The sequence below is a fragment of the Sus scrofa genome, chromosome 6 (assembly GCF_000003025.6).
Source record: "Sus scrofa isolate TJ Tabasco breed Duroc chromosome 6, Sscrofa11.1, whole genome shotgun sequence".
NCBI lineage: Eukaryota > Metazoa > Chordata > Mammalia > Artiodactyla > Suidae > Sus > Sus scrofa.
The window spans coordinates 45,682,678-45,698,083 of record NC_010448.4 but is presented as its reverse complement, the minus strand read 5'-3'; the positions used below and the strand labels follow the sequence as shown (position 1 = coordinate 45,698,083).

Here is a 15,406-nt window from a genome sequence, read left to right as displayed (position 1 = left end):
TGGTTTAGGTTGGAGATGCAGCTTGGATCTGGTGTTGCTGTGGCTGTGGCGTAGGCCAGCAGCTGTAGTTCCAATTCGACCCCTAGCCTGGGAACTTCCATATGCCACAGGTGGGGCCCTAAAAAGAAAAAAGACCAAATACATCTAAGAGTTCCTAAAATGAATAAATATGGTCTTTTTCTCTCTGTCTGCTTCCCAAAACACAAAGATACCAGGACACACAAAAATCAGAACAAAGCTAAGCCTTTACCATACCTCAGGCAACTCAGCTGTACAGGAATGGACTTGGGGCAGAGGGAACTCGGCAACAAAATAGGAACCCGGGAACTTCAGCAGGAGGATTTCTGGTCACTTCCTCACCCTGCACACAGCACTCCAAAGGGGTGGGCAAACCACCTAAGCCACCCTTCCTGCCCGACCCCTGCACCCAGCCCTACCCTCACCCTATAAAAGGGACCACCCTGCCCCTCCTCAGGAAGCGAGTAAAGGAATCTGTTACTTGTTTTCACTGCCTTGGGCTGCAGCAGCGTCCCGATAAAGGCTTGTCTGAATTTCTTGTCTGGCCTGTTATCAATTTCTATTAATTAAAGAGTCCAAAAACCCTGGTTGGTAAGTGTGACCTCTACTTTGTCATGAAAAACACAAATATAGGCCTATATTGCTCCTGATCTATAGAAAACTGATGGATAATGACTTTAAAATCTCCACACAGTAACAGCAGCATTTATTTATTCAGCAATGTGCCAGGCATTCTTCTAGGGAGTCACTTTTTTCTCCCCCTTTATGGCCGCACTTGCAGCATATGGAAGTTCCCAGGCCAGGGTTCGAATTGGAGCTGCAGCTGCCAGACTACACCATAGCCACGGCAACACCAGATCCGAGTCTCAATGGCAACTAGGTCTTCACACTTAACTCTGCTAAGCCTCGAAGCAATCCTGTGAGCTGATACTCCTATTCTCAGTCTACAGAAGAGAAACTATGGAATAGAGAGATTATTTGCCTAAACTCACACAATTTCAGAGGTAGGATTGGAACCCAGATACTCTAGATCCAAAGATGCTACAGCATATTGCCTTTCACAGTCCACATAAATATGTGATCTTAGACTTTCTGTCAAGTCTCACACACCTGTTAACACACGCACACACAATCTCCTCATAGATTCTCTAAGAGAATACTTCTGTTGATGCAGACATCTCTGCTCAAAACCAATCACATCCTCCTCAAAAAGCCAAAATCAGTCAAAAGCCCCATGAAGAAACCATGTCACTTTCTGATTGAAACTCCTCAACTCATCTTCTATCTAGTTTTGCTTCTAAATTTATGTCTGGAGCCAAAGAAAGCACTAATCTTCTTAACAAATCGCTAAAGCTATAATACTATTCTCCAGAATACCTGTTTCTGTTTATCAGAATGCTGAGGAAAGACACACACATGGGGTCTTGAACAATTTGTCAAGGTGAAGGCAAATATTACCTGAAAAGTAGAAGCGGATTTAAGGAATACTTGGAGGGAACCCCATCTCATGATCCCATCATTAACTGGGAAGCCTAGGACCAGGAGATAGATAGGTCATTATCAGGCGGGGCATCTTGGGAGGAGGAAATCAAATATTACAAACCCTAAAATATAAAAATGCGGCGTTCCCTTCATGGCTCAGATGTAACGAACTCAACTAGGATCCATGAGGAGGGGGGTTCAATCCCTGGCCTCGATCAGTAGGTTAAGGATCCCTTGTTGCTGTGGCTGTTCTGTAGGCCGGCAGCTGCAGTTCCAATTCAACTCTTAGCCTGGGAACTTCCATATGCTGCACATGTGGCCCTAAAAAGCAAAAAAAAAAAAAAAAAAAAAAAAAAAAGAAAAGAAAAGAAAAAGAAAATGAATGTTTAAGAAAGAAATACAAAACTTGACTTTCCCCCTTCTCAGGGCTTTTCCCTTATGGAACTGAAGATCTATCGAAGGAGAAAAGTGTCTTAAGAAAACAGTTCTTTCTTGCAGACTGGTTACAATAGAACTGTCCACAACTACATTTGTCTCATCATCTACAACAAAGATACCCAGTGGCAAGTAAGAAAGAGTCTTCTCTTGGAAATGTGGAGTCAGTTAATAATTTTAAAACCTCAGGATTCCCAGAGTTCTATTCCCACAAAAGTGCTATGAACTTATAGATTCCAATCCTTAGCATGAGGGAACCTGGTCTTTACCTTGATGCAGCTGAAGGGTCAGCAGTGTTCTAAAGTTTCTGAAAGACTCTTTTGAGGGAATCCTATGTCTGACATGTCACTTTCATTCTGCTGGAAGTGCTTCAAGCTCAACTTTTGTATGTGTGTGTGTCTTTTTTTTTTTTTTTTTTAGGGCTGCACCCATGTCATATGGAGGTTCTCAGGCTAGGAGTCTAATTGGAGCTGTAGTTGCTGGCCTACGCCAGAGCCACAGCAATGCAGGATCCGAGACAGGTGTGCGACACACACCACAGCTCAAGGCAACACCGGATACTTAACCCACTGAGCAAGGCCAGGGATTGAACCTGCGTCCTCATGGATAGTAATAAGATTCCTTTCCACTGAGCCACAGTGGGAACTCTCAAGCTCTAAACTTTTCAATCCATGACTGAATCTGTGCTTTTCTGCTTTAATTTCTGTCTCAAATGCCTGACTTCCCTCTTGGGGGTCATTTCTCCAGAGCTGGATCTCACATAGCTAAAACCTAGAGTGGCAGAGAGGGCAACAGGGAACCAAGTGAATAAAGTTCTAAGAAACCAAGGATCCTATAAGTGGCCCTGGGTGGTCAATATTCCACTGATGCCTCCCCTGTGTAAGTATTTTGCTGGGCATTAGGGATAGGGGCTCTGATGGAGAATGCCTACTTGCAACCATACTCTGATTTAACACAGGCACTGGGGTCTTGTGAAGTCCCCTGGGGTCTTTTTCCACAAAATTCTCTGCTCTGGGATTGCAGAAATGAAACTCTAACCATCCACACCAAATTACATAGTCTAATTAAGAGTTAAAAAAAAAAAAAAAAACTCTCACTCAGAGACTTAACCAGCAGGAAACTCATCAGAGCTATTCAAAGAGCTTTTTAAAAATACCTGGGTCCTGACCCCCGTTGCAACCTCTGAGTGAGGCCTAGACTTAAATGTTTTTTAAAACCTCCATATTAATTGTGCTACATGTTCATGGGTGTAAGAACCAATAGTTTGCAGTAAATGGAGTTCATTGCTTTTCTGTATATTTACTAATGTAATAGAAGGAAAACACAGTGCTTAAAAAAAAAAAAAAAACAACACCTCTCCACCTGAGAGTTCCCGTTGTAGCTCAGCTGGTTAAGGACCCAGCATGCAGTGAGCATGCAGTGACCCAGCAACTGTGAGCATGCAGTTTGGTCTCTGGCCTGGCTCAGTGGGTTAAGGATCCAGCATTGCCACAAGCTGCAGCAGAGGTGTCAGCAGAAACTCCAATCAGGTATTGCCATGCCTGTGGCACAGGCTGCAGCTGCCATTCCACCCCTAGCCCTGGGAACTTCCTTATGCACAGGTGCCCTGGGCAAAAGAAAAAAAAAAGCTCCACCTGGCTACATTCAGTCAAACCCAGTCTCTCTCTGGTCACAGCTGTGCAGTCACAAAATCAATCCTACAATAGGCCCTGCCCCCACTTAGAGCAAACACACTGGCGCCATCACACATCCCACACACATACATTTACACACGTACATCGCATAATGCTCCATCACTTACAGTTGCACAACCATCCTCCACAGCTCACATACACACAGGTATGGGGTGGGCGTTTTTCACCTTGAGCTCCTCCCACAATCCAGCTTTGGCCACCCCAACTCATCAATGGGAGGTGAAAAAACCGAGGGGACCCCGATTCCAGCCAAGGGTGGTGGTGGTACTGTTTGGGGGTTGGGGGTAACACAGTACAAGCCGGGAAAGCCAGGATCTGCCGATTGTGCGAGGAACCGGCCACACAGAGGATCACCAGCCCGCTCCAGATTTTGCGGCGCTCTGGCCCGCAGGACCGCGCACGCGCAGCGGGGGTAGCCTGCTGAGGCAGCTCGCTGGAACCCGACCCAGGTCCCCAAAGCCCGGAGGAAGGCGGAAGCCTCAAGCCTGCGTGTGCTTAGACCCCGACTTCAGTTCCAGGTAGGAACGCTCATGTTGACCGTGGGTGTGACCTGACGTGAGCTCCGTGGTGGGGCGCGCGGGGAATGTTTGTGTTTTGTCCTCGAGGAAGCCGTAGCGCCCGGAACCCGGTGCGGCACACGCAGAGGTTTGTGTGTAGGGGTGTGTCTCGAATGGGGGCGGCCCCCTGTGCGGGACCTCCTGCGCGGTCGCGCGTTGAGCTGCTCTGAGGAATATTGCCACCGATTGTGGAAGCGGACAGAGTCCTGTTGCCGCGTAGTGTTTCCTCTGATATGTCAATTTCTGGATGATGTCTGAGATGGGCGTGAACTTGTATGTGACGGCAGGAGGGCGGAGACCAGCTCAACAGGTGAGGGCTGAAGCATGGGTGCTGTGGAACTTAAGAAAAAGTTAACATAAAACAAGACACAGAGATATTTATCTTCATTAAAGGTGGGAACCGGGGGACTGAAGGTCTTAGGGACCAAGAGCGCCTCAAGAAACCACACTGCTTTTATTGTGCTCTTTGGGATGACGTCAAGTGAGGAGGGGGTTGTAGGGGCAGGATATAGTTTTGTTTTGTTTTTTATTATTTTAAAAGTCACAAGCTGGTAGATGGTTAAGCTTTTACTCTAACCTTTAGGCATTTAACAATCATTAGCATTTGAGGAAGCTTGGCATCAGCTGTCTACACATGGCATCTAGAGAATCATCATTATGCTTCCGCAAAGGGCAAGCCTATCTGAAGCAACTCCGCGTGCCTAGGTTTACACCTGGGTCTCCGTGCTGATGCATATTCTGCTAACTACCCGCTCATAACCCCCCTGGGGCCATGAGGTTCCTCTTTCTGTTATTTTAACAGGACACATCATGCTGTGCAAACTGCGTGCCAACCTGAACAGGTCCGGTGTGCCTAGACCAACGCATTATGTCCTCATTCAGCTGACCCTGTGAATAACTTATGCCTTTAGGTCTTTGTTCTTCAGGCGACTGTTTTTCAAGCAGGAATATGGGGTAAAGTAAAGCAGGACAAGATGGAGTTTTCAGCATAGAAAATAGAAGCAAAGAGGCTAAGAAAAGATTGTAGAAACATGTCTCTCCACAGAGGAGAAGTAACAGGTAGGGATTTGTGAGTGCGCTTTTCTGACTTTGTGGAATTATTTAGATGAGGCACAGAATGATGTGGTGCCTTTAGGACTGTGGTTTTGTTGAGTAGATGAGAAAGAAGGTAACTGTGAATGTGTCTGTTATAGTTGTCTTAGGATTTATATAATGGTCGTGGAAGGCATGTCTTGCATTTGTTGTCTAGCATGTGTTCCACGGTGGCAGACTGCTGAGTGACTCACGACTGTGCCTGACTGCCACTAGCTGAGTGTCTGATATTGGCTTTTATTTGAACCTACAGAACTGTGACTGCCAATTAAGGAAGTAAAATAATTACAGGTGTAAGCATTGAAAAGAAGGTGGTAAGACTATCATAGTTTCCAGGTGATAGCATTGTATACCTGGAAACTCCATATCAACAAACAACAAATACGTCGAATTAAGGCTCCATGCTTTGCTTGCAAAATAAAAGCTCTAACTACCACTTTGAACACTTCTGTGAGTTTTGTCCTGCTCCTGGACAGAATCTTGGCAGGTTTGATAGCTTCTTCGGTCACTGTAAGATAATAAAAATGAGAGCACTCTCAATAAGTAAAATTATTTTTGCTCATTGAAGTATTTCCTGGAAAAAGCAATGCTTCATATTCAATAAAGCAAAAACTTTCCACCTCCTACAATTTGGAAATAATAATTTTAAAAAGTTCGTTTCTTCTCACTATCCTAGACTGTAATTGGACTCCTTTACTTTATCCCTTCTCTGTAGGTGGTCCCTGGCTTTTCTGGGACTGAGCTAGGAGATGAGAAAAATAAGGAGCAAGAGGGAGTTCCTGCTGTGACTCAGTGGTTAACAAACCCAACTAGTATCCATGAGTTTTTTTTTTTTTTTTTTTTTTTTGTCTTTTGTCTTTTTTGTTGTTATTGTTGCTATTTCTTGGGCCGCTCCTGGGGCATATGGAGGTTCCCAGGCTAGGGGTCGAATCGGAGCTGTAGCCACCGGCCTACACCAGAGCCACAGCAACGCGGGATCCGAGCCGCGTCTGCAACCTACACCACAGCTCACGGCAATGCCGGATCGTTAACCCACTGAGCAAGGGCAGGGACCGAACCCGCAACCTCATGGTTCCTAGTCGGATTCGTTAACCACTGGGCCACGACGGGAACTCCTATCCATGAGATTTGATCCTTGGCCTCGCTTAGTGGGTTAAGGATCTGTTGCCGTGGGCTGTGGTGTAGGTTGAAAATGCGGCTGGGATCTGGCGCGGCTGTGGCATAGACTGGCAGCTACAGCTCTGATTCGACCCGTAGCCTGGGAACCTCCATATGCTGGGAGATGCAGCCCTAAAAAGACAAAAGGGGAGTTCCCGTCGTGGCGCAGTGGTTAACGAATCTGACTAAGAACCATGAGGTTGCGGGTTCGGTCCCTGCCCTTGCTCAGTGGGTTAACAATCCGGCGTTGCCGTGAGCTGTGATGTAGGTTGCAGATGCGGCTCGGATCCCACGTTGCTGTGGCTCTGGTGTAGGCCGGTGACTACAGCTCCGATTGGACCCCTAGCCTGGGAACCTCCATATGCCTCGGGAGTGGCCCTAGAAAAAGGCAAAAAAAAAGACACAAAAAAATTATTGACTTAAGTAATTCTTTATGTATGTATCCTGGATACCAGTCCTTTGTTAGATATGTTTTTTGACTATTTTCTCCTAGTTTGTTCCTTGCCTGTTTGTTTTCACAAAGATGTTATTTGGTGGGAAGTATTTAATTTTGAAGAACTCTTAACACTTTTAACTTCTAATGGTTCTTGTTTTCTGTCACATAAGAAACACGTGCCTATCCCCAAGTCACAGTTGTGTTTTCCAGTAATCGCTCTTTGGCTTTAGCTTTTATGTTTAGGTATGTGGCCAAACTTTTATTTTTTATTTATTATTTATTTTATATGATGGCTAAATAGGGTAAATAATAGTTCTCTTGTGGCTCAGTGGGTTAACAAGGATCCTTTCTTGTCACTGTAGTAGCTTGGGTTGCTGCAGTGGTACTGGTTGGATCCCTGACCTGGGAACTTCTGCATACCACGAGTGCAGCCAAAAATGGGAAAAAAATAGGGTAAATAATCATGTCCTTTGCAAAAAGATAGTTTTACTTATTTCTAAGTGATGTGCTTTTTATTTCTGCTTCTGCTTTATTATAATGGCTAAGACCTCTAACACATGTTGAAAGTGATAGGAGTGGGTACCCTCAGCGTCGTGCTCCTAATCTTAAAATTTACCGTTAAGTGTGATGTCAACAGTTTGTTTGGGGGAAGTTTTTTTGGTGGATGCCCTTTTTTTTTTTTTTTTTTTTTTTGTCTGTTGTCTTTTTTAGGGCCGCACCTGCCGCATATGGAGGTTCCCAGGCTAGGGGTCGAAACCGAGCTACAGCTGCTGGCCTACACCACAGCCACAGCAACACGGGATCCGAGCTGCATCTGCAACCTACACCACAGCTTGCAGCAACACCTGATCCTTAACCCACTGAGCAAGGCCAGGGATCAAACCTGCAACCTCATGGTTCCTAGTCGGATTCGTTTCCACTGAGCCACAACGGAAACTCCTAAAACATTTTCTAATGTCCTGTAAGATTTATTCTTTGAACCATGGGTTATTTGAAAGTGTCTATTTTATTTCTAGATATATAGAGTTTTCCTACATATATTTATTTCTAATTTAATTCTCTTGTGGTCAGAGAACACATTCTGTACGATTTCAGTCATTTTAACTTGATTGATATTTCTTTTATGGCCCAGCATATCCTCGTGAATAAACATTCACTTGGAACCTCGAAAAGAATGTGTATCCTACTGTTGCACGGGTACAGTGTTCTATAAATATCAGGTCAAAGTGGGTGATAGTTTTTAGTTTAGGTCAGCTTGTATATGTCTCTTCTGATTTTCTTTTTGTCTAATTATTGTATCAGTTGTTGAAAGGGGTGTTAAAATCTCCACCTTTTAAAGTGAAGTTATTTATTTCTCCTTTTAATTCTTTCTATTTTATTTCATGTATTTTGAAACTCTGTTGATAAACACATAAATATTTATGATGAACTGACCTTTTATCATTATTAAATGTCCCTCATTTCTGGTAATACACTTTGTCTTGAAGTCTAGTTTGTCTAATATTAATATATCAATTATATTAATGTATTAATATGATTTATTAATAATATAATACATATTAATATAGCCACTCCAATCTTCCTATAGTTACTGTTACATATATAATTATATATATGTTATTCTATATAATTTCAACCTATCTATAGCTTTACATTTGAGATAAATCTATTTTTTTATTTTTTCTGACAATTCCCACCTTTTATTCAAAGTACTAACTTTTTTTTTTTTACTCAAATGAATTTATCACATCTGTAGTTGTATAATGATTGTAACAATCTGATTTCACAGGATTTCCATCCCACAGCCCAGGCACATCCCCCCACCCCCCAAACTGTCTCCTCTGGAGACCATAAGTTTTTCCATGTCTGTGAGTCAGCATCTGTTCTGCAAAGAAGTTCCGTCTGTCCTTTTTTCAGATTCCACATGTCAGTGAAAGCATTTGATGTTGGTGTCTCATTGTATGGCTGATTTCACTTAGCATGATAGTTTCTAGGTCCATCCGTGTTGCAAAAAATGCTGGTATTTCATTCTTTTTAATGGCTGAGTAATACTCCATTGTGTATATGTACAACATCTTCTGGATCCACTCCTCTGTCAATGGACATTTAGGTTGTTTCCATGTCTTGGCTATTGTAAAGAGTGCTGCAATGAACATCGGAGTACATGTGTCTTTTCGAGTCGTGGTTTTCTCTGGATAGATGCCCAGGAGTGGGATTGCTGGATCAAATGGTAGTTCTATGTTTAGTTTTCTGAGGAATCTCCATACTGCTTTGCACAGTGGTTGCACCAATTGACAATCCCACCAACAGTGTACTAGGGTTCCTTTTTCTCCACACCCTCTCCAGCACTTCTTGTTTGTAGACTTTTGGATGATGGCCATTCTGGCTGGTGGAAGGTGGTACCTCATCGTGGTTTTGATTTGCATCTCTCTAATAATGAGTGACGTTGAACATCTTTTCATGTGTTTCTTGGCCATCTGTATGTCTTCTTTGGAGAACTGTCTGTTTAGATCTTCTGCCCATTTTTTGATGGGGTTGATTGTTTTTTTGGTATGGAGCTGCAGGAGGTGTTTATAAATTTTGGAGATGAATCCCTTGTCAGTGGATGCCCTTGCAAAGATTTTCTCCCCTTCTGTGGGTTGTCTTTTTGTGTTGTTTAGGGTTTCCTTTGCTGTGCAGAAACTTTGAAGTTGGATTAGGTCCCATTTGTTTATTTTTCTTTTTATTGTCAGTACTCTGATAGGTGGATCTGAGAAGATGTTGCTGTCGTTTATGTCAGAGAGTGTTTGGCCTATGTTTTCCTCTAGGAGTTTGATAGTGTCTGGTCTTATATCTAGGTCTTTCATCCATTTGGAGTTTCTTTTTGCATATGGTGTTAGGGAGTGTTCTAATTTCATTCTTTTCCATGTGGCTGTCCAGTTTTCCCAGCACCACTTATTGAACAAGCTGTCCTTTCTCCATTGTATATTCTTGCCTCCTTTGTCATAGTGAGTTGGCTGTAGGTGCGTGGGTTGAATTCTGGGCTTTCTATCCCATTCCACTGATCTATATTTCTGTCTTTGTGCCAGTACTATGCAGTTTTGATGACTGTTGCTTCAAAGTACTAACATTTAAAGTAATTATTTTTATAGTTGGAGTGCATATAGTTGGCCACCATGTATTATTTGTTTTCTATTGGTTACATCTTATTTATCTAACCTGAACACCCCACTGTCTTTTATTTATTTATTTATTTATTTATTTATTTTTGTCTTTTGTCTTTTTGTCTTTTGTTGTTGTTGTTGTTGCTATTTCTTGGGCCGCTCCCGCGGCATATGGAGGTTCCCAGGCTAGGGGTTGAATCGGAGCTGTAGCCACCGGCCTACGCCAGAGGCACAGCAACGCAGGATCCGAGCCGCGTCTGCAACCTACACCACAGCTCACGGCAACGCCGGATCGTTAATCCACTGAGCAAGGGCAGGGACCGAACCCGCAACCTCATGGTTCCTAGTCGGATTCGTTAACCACTGCACCACGACGGGAACTCCCCACTGTCTTTTATAATTGAATGTTTTAGAATTCCATTGTAATTTATCTAATTGTTGCATAGTGTTATAGTTACCAGATGTATAATAGCTGCATACATTATAAAAACACAAGACAGTGTTTCCATTGTGGCTCAGTGGGTTAAGGACCTGACATAGTGTCCATGAGGATGTGGGTTCAATCCCTGACCTCATCCAGTGGGTTAAGGATCCAGCATCGCCACGAGCTGTGGCATAAGTCACAGATGCAGCTCAGATCCAGTGTTCCTGTGCCTGTGGCATAGACAGGCAGCTGCAGCTTCAATTCTACCCCTAGCCTGGGAACTTCCATGTGCCGTGGGTGCCACACTAAAAAAAGCAAAAAAAAAAAAAAAAAAAGGAAGCAGCAGCAGCTTCATTGCATACATCCCCGTGTGAAGCTTTCCATTGCCCTTTCAGTGACAAGTCTGACATGTGTTTTGAGAGGCCAGGCCTAGGCACAGGGGCATTAATTCAAGAGGGTTAATAGTGAGGTTGTGCTGCAAGTATGAATGCTGCCTCCTATGTGGTGTGACTCCCTCGTGAATTTAAAATAGCCAGTAGGGGCTGCTTAAAACTAAACTTTTGCCCAATGGGTACATCCCCTGCTGTATAGCACAGAGAACTCTACCCTATATTCTGTGATAATCTGTGTGGGAAAAGAATCTGAAAGAGAATGTGTGTACCTGTGTAACTGAATCACTTTGTTGTATAGAACAAATGATCACAACCTTGCAAATCAACTATATGTCAATAAAATTTAAGCAAAAAAAGAGAAATTAGGAGTTCCTTTCGTGGCTCAGTGGTTCACGAACCCAACTAGGATCCATGAGGATGCAGGTTTGATCCCTGGCCACTGTGGGTTAAGGATGCAGTGTCGCCATGAGCTATGGTGTAGGTCACATATGTGGCTCAGATCCTATGTTACTGCGGCTGTGGTGTAGGCTGACAGCTATAGCTCTGATTCGACTTCTGGCCTGGGAACTTCCATATGCCTCCATGCAGCCCTAAAAAGGAAAAAAGAAAGAAAGAAAAACTAAACTTTTGCCAGCAAGGCAGGAATGGAATTTTAGTGCCCTCTAGTGTTGGGCTATGGCAATGATGTTGAAGAGATCAAGTGACTATGGGTGACAGTGCCACCCCAAAACCCACTGGCTGTCATGTTGCCTGCTGGGGTCTGCTCAGTGGCCTGCAGTGTACCAGGCCCAGACTATTACCCAAAGCAACCATAGCTGGGATATGAAAATCTCAAAGGCCAAGCACTAACATTTGCTCCGTGTGTGTTGGAGCCTGAAGCACCGGGGGCTGCTGACCAGTACGGGGCTAGTGCAGACCGTTGTCCCAGTTTCAGGTCTCAGTTGTCTGGGGAGATCCTGCATTCCTCAGTAGGGGCTGCTCTTGGATGTGACAACGTTTTAAAATGTAGATCTTATTTTTACTCAGGTATGGTGAGACTAACAGATCAGGAGGTGAAAGCTAGGTGGTTGTTATCATAGTTCCAAAGTGTGGGGGGGGGCACACCGTGCCACACAGGGCCACATGAAGGAACATAGGGTCAGTGGTAGGCAGAGAGAGGGACGGAACTCTGGGAGAGCCTTTATTGTGGCTTTCATGGAAAGGAATGGGCAAGGCAGGTAAGCAGGCTAAGCAGGTTTGGAATTGGCTTGTTTGAATAATTTCACTGGGCTCAGGGTGTAGGTGCTGCCCCAGTTGAATGATACCTGGTTCTGGGGTGATTAGGGCAGAAAAGTCATAACCCCCAGTATAAGGGAGTATAAAAGTCAGATAGAGGATCTGATTTGGGATTAGGGCCCTGGATTGGTTAGTTTGCATATGAAAGGCACACTCACAGGAGAATCATTTGCTAACTCTAGGAATCTAATGCTGAGAGCATCAGTCTCTCTTGGTCAGCAAGGCCCCAGATGTCAAAGCATCAGATACAGAAATTAGAAAATGTGGTTAATACAGACCTATTTTAATCTTCCTTGGCCTTTTTCTGCTCTCCACACCATGGTGGGTATGGGTCCTGGAATTGTCAATTAGGTCTCCTTTATAGCTTGAAAATTTTGGCAAAGCTTGTGGCTTAAGCAAATCATCATCATCAGGGCGCCTGAATAGCTCTAGCAGATAACCGAGGGGCGTTCGACCGTGAATGGGTAATAATCAACAACCTCCAAAGTCTGATTTCCATCAAAATTGGGATGGGAATGGAGTTCCCATTGTGGCTCAGTGGTAATGAACCTGACTAGTATCCATGAAGATGCAGGTTCGATCCCTGGCCTCACTCAGTAGGTTAAGGGTCTGGCATTGCTGTGAGCTGCCGTGTAGATCGCAGATGCAGCTTGGATCTGGCATTGCTGTGGCTGTGGTGTAGGTCAGCAGCTGCAGCTCCAATTCGACTGCTAGCCTGGGAGCTTCCATATGCTGAGTGTGAGGACTGAAAAAAAAAGAAAAAAAAAATTGGGATGGGAGCAAGATTCCAAAGGGATAGAAGCAGGGAGGAATTTCCTCTCTGGTGTGATCTTGATTTGTGAAGCGTCACCACAGAGAGCAAGGAAAGGCAATTGAGATGTTATCAGTGCATTTTGCCATAGGGTAGAGCGCCCGTAGGGGCCAGGTATTTAGTTTAATGAAGGCCATCTGGCAGGAGATAGACTCATTTAGAAGGCCTATTTTTCTGGCAAGAGAGAGACTCATTTACAAAATATTGATTTTGCAATTTTGTTAAGGTTTATTTAAATAAACCATGTGGAAGCTTATACAATCAGCAGCCTTGGGCTGAGAGGGAAGGTGAAAGTTTTATTGAATGCTTAGTTCAAGAGGCCAAGGTTGTGTATTTGAGAAGTGAGTGCTTTGGTCAGTAATGTCTGGAACTCCAAGGGGAATGAAGAGCATTCTACTGAGGCCAGGTAGGGAGATTCTGCAGTCACATGTCTAGTGGGCTAGGCCTGTAAGCTGCTCAGGTGGGCATGCGCCATGGTCAAGGCATAATGAATGGCACCAGCAGAGGAGGGCAGTGGCCTGATAAAATCTATTTGCCAGCCACTGTAGGGGCAGGACCTACAGCAATTATACTGCCAATGACAGGTCTGCCTGCAGAGAGTGCATTGGCTTGTCACCACGTTGATCATGACAGAACAGAGGAAAAGCTTTCTGCAATCACATCAAGCACTAAAGGAGCACTAAAGTCTCCCCTGATTTCTGATATTTCATGGGCCATTGGACCAGAAGTAGAGAAATGGAATCTGAGGAAGTTTTTACCTTAGTTTCTAAAATTTGTGCTCCTCTGTCAGCTTGGGCATTAAATAGGGCGGAAGCAATACGAGCCTTGGTGTAGGCAGAGACACCTGTGACCTTAGGACTACAGAGTCCAGAGAAACAGAGGCTGGAGCAATGAGATCACAAGCAGGTGTATCGACCAACAGAGTGGCTGGGAGCACTGGGCAGAGCGAACTCAGGCTCCCCCCTATTGGGGCAAGGGCTTTTTTATAGTTAGGGTTTCATGTGATAGGTCACGTAGTCACAAGGAGAAAGGGGAAGGGGGCTTGGGAAACAGGGAAGGGGGATTTAGGTCATCAAGTGTAACCTTCTGGCTCTGTTTATTCTGAGGTTTAACAGCTCCTTAAATTATCTTGGTCCTGGGGCCTTCATCCATGCTGGAGTCTGTTTTTCCTGTTTGTTTGGTCAGACGAAATCGTGGCTGGAGCCTGGGTGGGATCTTGATGGTATGGTTGTTTTATGTCTTCTCTTTGGTATTTTCCATCCAGTTTATAGATACCACCTAACACCTGTATTTTTATCTTTGATAGCTAAGAGGCAAGGCAAGGCCCAAAGTTCTTTATATTATACCAAAGGCGGAGGCCTTGAATGAGGAATTGCTGTTGCCATTGACTGGATTAAATGGCTTGATTATTGGCAGTCATCCAGGATTGTTGACCAGGACATCTTCCAGTGCCATGATGGCCACCCACAGTACAGCCAATTGTGCTGACCCTTAGATCCCATCCTTTATCAGAGATGTCTTGGATGAGGGATAAAAAAAACAGCAGCCCTCTAGCGAGCTGTCATGCGAAACGGTGGTGCTACCATCTATAAAATAAGCAAACTCAATTTCTCTTTACTCCAATGATCCCAAAGGGCTCCCCAGGTAACCAAGGGGTCTGGGAGAGGGAAGACCTCCTCCAGTATGACGGCATCTGGCAAGGGACTGAGGACAGAGGAGGTTACTTCCTCCTACAGGTGGGATACACCAGATCCCAGGTGTGGCACTGTCCTGAAAGTACCACTTCCATTTCAACAGTGGGAGCTCAGAGGCCCTGAAGGGTGCTGTTTCCATGACCCAGAACATAATGGGCAGCTAGGTGTGAAGTCACAGGGGGGCAGGTCCTTTGAGAGCTTCCACATCCAGGTTGACTCCGTTTATAGCCAGCAGTTGTAGCTCTAATGGCGCATAACATATGGAAGGAGAGGGCAGATTTTTGCACCCGAAGTCCATAGGCAACTTATGGCCAGTTGGGGTGGTCCACAGACCCCAAGAAGTGTAACAGGTGGTTGCAGAGCTTCCACCATGAAGGAGTCTCCATGAGGTAGTAAAGGAAGCAGCGTTATATGGTCATCTGAACCGACTCTAGGTCCTCCTGTTGTAAAGGGCCCACATGCACAGGGCTTGCAAATGAAAGCATAACTAAGCTAGTAACTAAATTAGTTACATTGGTAAATAGGAATATGTTTCTTCTAGAAGCCAAAGGAGTCTAATAGGTGTTGGTCTTGGTCGAAAGTGGTTGGGGCTGATAAAGTTCGAAGTTGCCTTTTAACTGCATCAGGAATGGAGTTGCCTTCAGCAGACCAGATGGGGCCTGAGAATTTAACTGAGGTGATAGGCCCCTAGGCAGAAAAATAGCCATCCCCTCTCAGTAAGTGCAGTGGTAAATGTTTGTATGTCCTGTGTCAGAGTGTCTAGTGAATATCCTAACTTGAGGATGTTGCCATACC

The 15,406-nt window shown here is 44.5% G+C and overlaps 1 long non-coding RNA gene across 1 annotated transcript in view; it reads left to right on the top strand.

Moving 5' to 3' along the window:
• LOC102161624 overlaps positions 3,426-15,406 on the top strand; it is a 28,168-nt gene continuing 16,187 nt past the window's right edge. Inside the window, exon 1 of the long non-coding RNA XR_002345330.1 lies at positions 3,426-4,147. This is a non-coding gene — a long non-coding RNA (uncharacterized LOC102161624). The remainder of the gene's footprint in view (positions 4,148-15,406) is intronic.